Raw genomic sequence first — 10,853 nt, forward strand, 5'->3', positions numbered from 1 at the left:
AAGAGATACATAGTTGGCTTACAATCGCCACTTCACACAATTACATGAATAAAGCATTACATCAAATAGATACAATCAAGGTCCGACTACGGAACCAAAATAAAAGAAGAACCCCAAATGCGACAAGGTCCCCGATCGACCCCAACTGGGCTCCACTACTGATCCACTAGAACGAAACAACACAAAGGACAAGATCTTCATTGAGCTCCTCCTGAGCTTGGTTGCGTCATCTGCACGGACTCATCGGCACCTGCAAGCTGGTTTTGGAAGTATCTGTGAGCCACGGGGACTCAGCAATCTCGCATCCTCGCGATCAAGACTATTTAAGCTTATGGGTAAGGTAAAGGTATGAGGTGGAGGTGCAGCAAGCTAGTAGCATATATGTCGGCTAACATACGCAAATGAGAGTGAGAAGAGAAGGCAAAGCACGTTCGAGAAATCTATGATTAAGAAGTGATCCCAAAACAACCTACGTCAAGCATAACTCCAACACCGTGTTCACTTCCCGGACTCCGCCGGAAAGAGACCATCACGGTTACACACGCGGTTGATGCATTTTTAAATTAAGGTCAACTTCAGGTTTTCTACAACCGGACATTAACAAATTCCCATCTGCCCATAACCGCGGGCACGTCTTTCGAAAGTTCAAATCCCTGCAGGGGTGTCCCAACTTAGCCCATCACAAGCTCTCACGGTCAAAGAAGGATATTCCTTCTAGCGGGAAGACCCGATCAGACTCGGAATCCCGGTTACAAGACATTTCGGCAAGGTAAAACTAAACCAGCAACACCGCCCGAATGTGCCGACAAATCCCGATAGGAGCTGCACATATCTCTTTCTCAGGGCACACCGGATTGTCTTAACTTCCGGTAGGCCGGCCCAGAGTTGCCCCTGGTGGCCACCGGCGGCTGACAAGTTGGACCAACACTCAGAGGAGCACTGGCCCGGGGGTTTAAAATAATGATGACCCTCAGGAGCGTGACTCCCAAGGGAAAAGAAAAGGCTAGGTGGCGAATGGTAAAACCAATGTTGGGCTTTGCTGGAGGAGTTTTACTCAAGGTGAACTGTCAAGGGGTTCCCATAATAGCCCAACCGCGTAAGGAACGCAAAATCCGGGAACATAACACCGATATGACGGAAACTAGGGTGGCAAGAGTGGAACAAAACACCAGGCATAAGGCCGAGCCTTCCACCCTTTACCAAGTATATAGATGCATTAATTAAATAAGATATATTGTGATATCCCAACAAGTAAACATGTTCCAACAAGGAACAACATCTCCATGTTCCAACAAGGAACAAAACTTCAATCTTCACCTGCAACTAACAACGCTATAAGAGGGGCTGAGCAAAGCGGTAACATAGCCAAACAACGGTTTGCTAGGACAAGGTGGGTTAGAGGCTTGGTTCAACAATATGGGAGGCATGATAAGCAAGTGGTAGGTATCGCAGCATAGGCATAGCAAAAGAGCGAGCAACTAGCAAGCAAAGATAGAAGTGATTTCGAGGGTATGGTCATCTTGCCTGAGATCCTGCAAGGAAGAAGAACGAGTCCATGAAGAAGACAAACAGACGTTGTCGAACGGATCCTCACAAACACGATGTTACCGGATCCAACCCGAAGAAGGAAACACCGGAAAGAAGCACACAACATAGTAAACAACCAACACATGACCATGATATGATATGCGGGATGCGGTATGCGATGCATATGCATGATTTGACAAGGAATGATTGAACCTGGCCTCAACTTGGGAATCCAAGTGTGCCACTGGAAAGATGAGATGAAATCGCTTGAAAACGATATAAAGAACGCCGGAATCGGAGTTACGGTTTGGAAATGGCAAGCAATTCAAATATGAGACCGGTCTGCGATATACAGCAAGTAGCCATCCAAATGCAACAAGATGAACATGCTACAGCACCCAAACATGGCAACAAAATACATGGAAGGGATTCATTCATGATGCTTAACAAAATATGAACACTGAGCTACGGCCAATTCATCCATTAACAGGTTCAAACAAGCATGGCAAAAATGCATTTGGTAAACAGATTTCAGACTTAGTGAAATTAACACTTGTCTGGAATTTCAGATCAGGTAGCACACTTTGGAGCATGAAAACTATATGCTACAGGGCCTGAACATGGCAAAGTAAAGCATGGCATGGAGCTACTCAAAGAGCTTAAAAAAATCCCTTAGTGACCTTGAGCCAAAAGGGGTCAGAAAATACATTTGCAAGCATGTGAACATGGCAAAAACATAATCAGACTCTCAGACTTGGAGAAAAACTGAAGCATGCAAAACAGATATCGAGTAGGCATGTTTACGAGCTCGATGCACTCACTACAGAGCATGTCATGACAATCTAAGAATGCACCCATCAAGAATACACATTATACAAGCTAGACATGGCAAGAACAATAACATAGCATGCACGGATCAACAACAACATCCTCGGCAAAATCGTTAACAAGTAGACAATCTGCCCAGATTCACGAAATGACAAAAGTAGAGCTCGATTAACTCAAGCTAGGGTGCTCCATAAATGCAAACAAAGACATGGTTGGATAGAGCACCACAAGGTTAACAAATCATCCTTACTGATCATCCTCAAAAGAGGCACGGATCACTAGGAAACAACATGAACATATGGCATAATGAGATAAACAGATCAAGGACTTAGTGGAAATGCTAAGTCCCTGAAATCAGCATTAACGAATGCTCCACTTTGCAAGCTTGTGCTAGGCACCACACATATCACAAAAATACATGGATTGCACCTCTGGAAAGATGGCATGGCATATAACAAAACACATGTAGAGCTCATGAGCATATCATGCACACAATAATCATGGCAAAAATGGCAAATATCTAATTGGAGCAGCAGATCTGACAATTATCTCAAATAGCACTCTCCCAACAGCATTTCGGGCATCAAGATGAACTCAAATGAAAATGATGCAATGAGAAGAAATGATGTGCTCTCTGAGGCGAACATTTTGATATGCTACACGCCCAAAACGGAGCTACGGATGCAAAGTTACGATGCGATGAACATGAGCATTTGAATCTGGGAATTTCGGGGACTTAGTAGAAATTATACCCTCCGCGAGAAGTCAACGGGACGAGGATATCCGGGACGAGGAGATCCGGATCGAGGGGCCGTGTTTGGTTTCCGGGATTGGTGGATCTGATCCACCCTCCCCGGATCCGGCGAGGGAGGAGGACTCCGGCGAGGTAGCCATCTCCGGCGATGGCCGGCAACGAGGGCGCGGGCGGCGGGCCTCCGGCGAAGGTTGACGGCGGTGGCGCGCTCCGGGAGGCGGCGTGAGGCGACGGGCGTAGAGAAGGCGCCGGATGCGGGCGGCGGCGCGAAGGGCATGGCGGCGGCGGGCGTGGGGAGCACGGGCGGCGGGGCGCCGACGATGAGGCGGCGAGGCGGCGAAAGAGGTGGGCGGCGGCGCCTGTCAGGTGCGGCGGCGCGGGGCGGCGGCGGTTCGGGCCTCGCGGGCCGGATCTGGGCCGTGCGGGCCCGCAGCGGCGGAGGAGAGAGGAGGTCCGGCGGGGGCGATGTGGCGCGTTTTGGTTGGCTGCGGAGGCGGGAGAGGGTGACGTGGCAGCCTCCGATTGGCCAGAGCGAGGTGGCCAGCGGCGATGGACATGTCCGGCCTGGCGGACTTCGTCCGGCGGCGCGAGGAGGAAGATGGCTAGGGTTCATCCGTGAATTTCGGGAGGGGAGCACATATTTATAGGTAGAGGGAGCTAGGAGAGTCCAGATGAGGTGCGGTTTGCGGCCACGCGATCGTGATCGAACGACCGAGATGATGGAGAGGTCTTAGGTGGGTTTTGGGCCAAATTAGAAGGGTGTTGGGCTGCAACACACAAGAGGTCTTTTTGGTCCCTCGGTTAACCGTTGGAGTATCAAACGAAGTCCAAATGGTACGAAACTTGATAGGCGGTCTACCGGTAGTAAACCAAGGCCGCTTGGCAAGTCTCGGTCCAATCCGGAAATGTTTAATCCCCACACACGAGAAGCAGGTAGAAATGACCACCGGAGGAGATAGGAGTGCCAGAATGCAAAATGGACAACAGGAAAAATGCTCGGATGCATGAGACGAACATGTATGCAAATGAAATGCACATGATGACATGATATGCAATGCATGACACGCGAGCAATGACAAGGCAACTACAGCGAATAACTGGAGGACACGTGGCACATCGGTCTCGGGGCGTTACAACACTCCACCACTACGAGAGGATCTCGTCCCGAGATCTAGAATGGCACCGGAGGGACAACGGAAGAGAAAGAGAAGAGATAAAACTAAGTTGCTCCTTTGACAAACGAGTGAAACCAAATAACCTTGAGAGGTTGAACAAATTCAAGAAAAGAATACAACGAAGGTGAACAAAGTCGAAAACACTCCGTTAGCAAGGAGGGACAAAGAATATTGCGAAAAAACCTTGAGGTTGAAGGGCAAGATATATATTGAAAGCACTCTGGTTAAGAAGTTATGCGAGACTTGATACGGTGAAAAGAACTTGAGCAGAGGACATGACACTCCGGTTAAATGGATAGGTATGAAAAAAGCACGATCTTTGACAAAAAGAGATGATTGGTTGAAAATAGCAACAACACAATGCCTCCGGAACGAAAGAATAGAATATAGATAATTGAAATAAAAGAATGGAGAAGAAAATGGCAACTTCTGCCACAAAAGAACTTGAAAAGGTATCCTTAGGAGTAGGGTCGAACGGAGTTGTTGGAAACACAACAACGAAAAGATAAGCTTGATATGGTCTTATGGAATACTGCTCAAAATATGAGGTGACAACCTGCCACTCATGGGAAAAGAATTGGATTGATAAGAACAAGGAGACAATAAAAATATTTCCACCGGGAGGATAAAGAAGATCTTGGGTCCTTTATAAGCGCCATCGATAGCAACAAGCCTTAGGGAAGGCTTTAGGTGGAATATAACCCAAGATAACTCCAATGACGAGATTGATGGATTTAAAATATCTCATTCATGACAACATGTGAATCATGAAACATGAATTCAAATTATCAAGAATGACATAATACCACCTCCAATGATACGGAAGAAAGAATTGCACTCCGGATGCAAGATGAAGAATGCTTGAGCTTCTTAGAAAAGAATCTCGATGAACACTTCCAGAAGGAATATAAATCCTTGATGAACCATCATGTAGAACCTTCATGAGAACTCCGGTAAATAAAGGAATGATCAAACGGAAGGCAAGAGAAGATGGAAACACAAGGTGAAGACTTGCAATGATTTAAATGAATCTCCATGGTGATGTAATTGCGAGAGCTAGGAACTCCGGGAAAAGAAAAGATAGAGCATCTCGAACCCAGAATGTGGTATGATGCACCTCCAGAATAAGGAATTAATCACTTGGATGGAACAAGAATAAGAATTACATTGTGCGTATCCTTCACCAATTTAAATTGATGACAAGAAGCGGATTTGACACACTACTTATTCTCATAGCAAGGATTAAGAGAGATATAGCGCCAACTTGAGAAGGTATTTGAGGGAGTCCTGGATTAGGGGGTGTTCGGGTAGCCAGACTATACCTTCAGCCGGACTCCAGGACTATGAAGATACAAGATTGAAGACTTCGTCCCGTGTCCGGATGGGACTTTCCTTGGCGTGGAAGGCAAGCTTGGCGATGTGGATATTCAAGATATCCTACCATTGTAACCGACTCTATGTAACCCTAACCCTATCCGGTGTCTATATAAACCGGAGGGTTGTAGTCCGTAGGACAGAAAAAACTCCATACATAACAATCATACCATAGGCTAGCTTCTAGGGTTTAGCCTCCTTGATCTCGTGGTAGATCTACTCTTGTACTACCCATATCATCAATATTAATCAAGCAGGAGTAGGGTATTACCTCCATCGAGAGGGCCCGAACCTGGGTAAAACAAAGTGTCCCCTATCTCCTGTTACCATCCGGCCTAGACGCACAGTTCGGGACCCCCTACCCGAGATCCGCCGGTTTTGACACCGACATTGGTGCTTTCATTGAGAGTTCCTCTGTGTCATCGCCTTTAGGCCCGATGGCTCCTTCGATCTTCAACAACGATGCGGTCCAGGGTGAGACTTTTCTCCCCGGACAGATCTTCGTCTTCGGCGGCTTCGCACTACGGGCCAATTCACTTGGCCAACTTGAGCAGATCGAAAGCTACGCCCCTGGCCATCAGGTCAGATTTGGAAGCCTAAACTACACGGCTGACATCCGCGGGGACTTGATCTTCGACGGATTCGAGCCACAGCCAAGCGTGCCGCACTGTCTCGATGGGCATGATATAGCTCTGCCGCCGAACAGCGCCTTGGAGGCCGCACACGCATCAGTTTCGACCATTGATTCGGAACCTACTGCACCGATCGAGGATCAGCGGTTGGACGCTGCCTCAGGGGCTGCGATCTCAGAGGCGATCGAGCCGAACTCTAGCCCCGCACTCCATGTGGCCCGTGACTCCAAGGAGCCGGATTCCTCTGCGAACTCCGAGCCCCCCGCACCCCTACCAATCGAATCCGATTGGGCGGCGGTAATGGAGTTCACCGCCGTGGACATCTTTCAGCATTCGCCTTTCGGCGACATCCTAAATTCTCTTAAGTCTCTCTCTTTATCAGGAGAGCCCTGGCCGAACTACGGTCAGCAAGGGTGGGATACGGACGGTGAGGAAATTCAAAACCCACCCACCACCCACTTTGTAGCCACTGTCGACGATTTAACCGACATACTTGACTTCGGCTCCGAAGACATCGACGGCATGGATGACGATATAGGAGACGAACAGGAACCAGCACCTGTAGGGCGCTGGAACGGCACCTCGTCATATGACCTATACATGGTGGATACTCCAAAAGACGGAGATGGCGATGGAACAATGGGGGATGACGCCCCCAAGAAACAGACAAAGCGCCGGCGTCAGCGGCGCCGCTCTAAATCCCGCCAAAGCAAAAACGGTGATTCCCGCACGGGAGATAATACTACCCCGGATAGCGCCCAAGAACACCCACCCCAACAAGATTCGGCACAGGAAGATGGAGAAGCCAGCCCTCATGAGAGAACGGCAGACCGAGAGGTCGAGGATGATAACTATACGCCTCCCTCCGAAGACGAGGCAAGCCTCGATGACGACGAATTCGTCATACCATCAGACCCCGCCGAACAAGAGCGTTTTAGACGCAGGCTTTTAGCCACGGCAAGCAGCCTCAAGAAAAAGCAGCAACAGCTTAAAGCTGCCCAAGATTTGCTAGCTGACAGATGGACTGAAGTCCTTGCGGCCGAAGAGTATGAACTCGAACGCCCCTCCAAGAGTTACCCGAAGCGCAGGCCGCTACCCCGATCAGAGGAGGAAGCACCTACATCACCAGCGCATGACATGGCAGACCGGCCACCTCGTGGCCGCGACAGAGAGGCCTCTCAGCCCTCCACCCAAGCCATGCCCCGACGCCGCACAACTAAGGCACGGGAAAATGCGCCCGACCTGCGAGACATACTGGAGGACAAGGCAAGATAGACAAGATCGATCTACGGATCGCGCAGGCACCCTACGGCATGTGACAATGATCTTCACGCCGGATACAACAAATCCGGCCGGGCCGAACACAACAGACATAGCTCTTCCGAGCTGCGTCATAATATAGCCCAGTACAGAGGCGCCGCACACCCTCTATGCTTCACGAATGAAGTAATGGATCATAAAATCCCAGAGGGCTTTAAACCCGTAAACATCGAATCATACGATGGCACTACAGACCCGGCGGTATGGATTGAGGATTATCTCCTTCACATCCACATGGCACGCGACGATGATCTACACGCCATCAAGTACCTCCCGCTCAAACTTAAAGGACCGGCCCGGCATTGGCTTAACAGCTTGCCAGCAGACTCAATCAGTTCTTGGGAGGACCTGGAAGCCGCATTCCTCGACAACTTCCAGGGCACTTACGTGCGACCGCCGGATGCCGACGACTTAAGCCACATAATTCAGCAGCCAGAAGAATCAGACAGACAATTCTGGACACGGTTCCTACCAAAGAAAAACCAGATAGTCGACTGTCCGGACGCAGAGGCCCTAGCAGCCTTCAAGCATAACATCCGCGACGAGTGGCTTGCCCAGCACCTGGGACAGGAAAAGCCGAAATCCATGGCAGCCCTCACGACACTCATGACCCGCTTTTGCGCGGGTGAAGATAGCTGGCTAGCTCGCAGTAACAACTTATCAAAGAACCCTGGTAATCCGGATACTAAGGACAAAAGTGGCAGGACACGTCGGAACAACCAAAAACGCCGCGTTAACAGGGACAGCAATGAAGACACGGCAGTCAATGCCGGATTCAGAGGCTATAAATCCGGTCAGCGGAAAAAGCCATTCAAAAAGAATACTCAGGGCCCGTCCAGTTTGGACCGAATACTCGATCGCTTGTGCCAGATACATGGCACCCAGAAAAGCCAGCCAATCACACCAACAGGGATTGTTGGGTGTTCAAGCAGGCAGGCAAGTTAAGAGCCGAAAACAGAGACAAGGGGCTGCACAGCGATGACGAGGAGCCCAAGCCGCCGAACAATAATGGACAGAAGGGATTTCCCCCACAAGTGCGGATGGTGAACATGATATACGCAACCCACATTCCCAAGCGGGAGCGAAAGCGTGCGCTACGGGACGTATACGCGATGGAGCCAGTCGCCCCAAAGTTCAACCCATGGTCCTCCTGCCCGATCACTTTTGATCGAAGGGACCATCCCACTAGCATCCGTCATGGCGGCTTCGCCGCATTGGTTCTCGACCCAATCATCGACGGATTTCACCTCACAAGAGTCCTCATGGACGGCGGCAGTAGCCTGAACCTGCTTTATCAGGACACAGTGCGGAAAATGGGCATAGATCCCTCAAGGATCAAACCCACAAGAACGACCTTTAAAGGCGTCATACCAAGTGTAGAAGCCAACTATACAGGCTCAGTAACACTTGACGTGGTCTTCGGATCCCTGGATAATTTCCGAAGCGAAGAGTTAATCTTCGATATAGTGCCGTTTCGCAGTGGCTATCACGCCCTGCTCGGACGAACTACATTCGCAAAATTCAATGCGGTGCTGCACTACGCATATCTCAAACTCAAGATGCCAGGCCCTCGAGGAGTAATCATGGTCAATGGAAACACCGAGCGCTCCCTCCGTACGGAGGAGCATACGGCGGCTCTCACAGCGGAGGTACAAAGTAGCCTTCTTAGGCAATTATCCAGTCCGGCCATTAAAAAGCCAGACACTGCCAAGCGCGCCCGGAGTAACCTACAGCAGGACCGCTTGGCACACTCTGAACAAGCGTAGCAATGCGGCCCCAACCCTAGCTTTCGCGACCTAGCGAAACCAGTACCTCATGTACATAACTACGCCCTTGAAATACTATGGGCACAGGGGAAGGGGCACAATAACGGCATGCCCAAAATACGGCTTAAAACGTACCAGGGGCTGCCGGATTCTTTTTTTAATTTTTTCTTACTTTCAGGACTCCATACTTCGGACGACCTGTTCGGCAATTCGATTGCCGCACAAACGATGCAAGATCCAGGGAGGCAGATAAGCCATGCCGCATTATGGAACTCCCAGGTGGTCTCTGTTACGAGCGGTATACCTACTTTATATATAATTCCGCGGCCTGCCCCTGGTCAGGACATACTGAATAGTCCAATATCTTTTGCTTACCGCACCATTTGTATCGTTCGGCTTTGATAAATAGCCTCTCCATAAATAATGCTTAGCTTTTTGTCTATTTTTTGAATTACTCTTTTCATATATATGTTCATTAATGACATGTCGCACCCGTACATGGTGGTACGGCAAGTACGCCAGGGGCTTCAGTACCCTTTAATATGGTGTGAGAAGTCCGTACACTTTCACAAGTGCGGCACCCCGAACTTATAGCACTATATGCATCGGCTCCGAATCATGATTTGGGTCAATAGTTGGGTTTGCCCGGCTCCTATGTTTTGGTGCCTTACGTTCCGCTATATCGGCTAAGGTAGCACTAGGAGAACCACTGCGATTGTGCCCCGGTTGAGCTGGGTTAAGCACCTTAGTGGAGAAAGCTAAAACTGACTGTCATGATGAGGCGAGAGACCGGTCGCTGCTCGAGAGGTTTTTCGAGTCCCTAAAGGCTTATGCCGCTTCGAGCGAGGAGCTGGATAACCCCAGCCAAGGCGTGGATAGCGCCCCGAACTCGGTCTTCCGAACTAGGGGCTTCGCCGAAATTTAAAATTATAAAGTTCTATGGCTAAGTGAGAGTGTTCAAGCATTATAGTCCGATTGCCTGGTTCGTCGTGCTGAGCGCCTCCCTCGAAGGACCCAACCATGGGAAAAAGAGCGCCCAGGTTTATCACCGAACACCCCAGCACTAGTGGCATGGGGGCAGAAGCCGACGACTGGCCATCTCTCAATTTTTGATAAACGGCCGCACAGAAAATAATATTTTAAATTCAATAAGCATTGCTTAGTGCATATGAACAAGTTTTCAGCGCACAGGATAAACACGAGTGAATTCATTCAAAAATTACATCCTTGGTGCACTCATCCGCCACAAGGCGGGCACCCGCAAGAACATCCTTATAGTAGTTCTCCGGCTTGCGATGCTCCTTCCCCGACGGCGGCCCGTCCGTCACAAGCTTCTCACCGTCTAGCTTACCCCAGTGCACCTTTACATGGGCAAGGGCCCTACGGGCAGCTTCAATGCAGACAGAGCGCTTGATGACCTCGAGCCTTGGACAGGCCTCCACCAGCCGCCGCACCAGCCCGAAGTAGCTCCCAGGCA

This window comes from Triticum urartu, chromosome 1A, assembly GCF_056163025.1.
Source record: "Triticum urartu cultivar PI428250 chromosome 1A, HENAU_Tu73, whole genome shotgun sequence".
Lineage (NCBI taxonomy): Eukaryota > Viridiplantae > Streptophyta > Magnoliopsida > Poales > Poaceae > Triticum > Triticum urartu.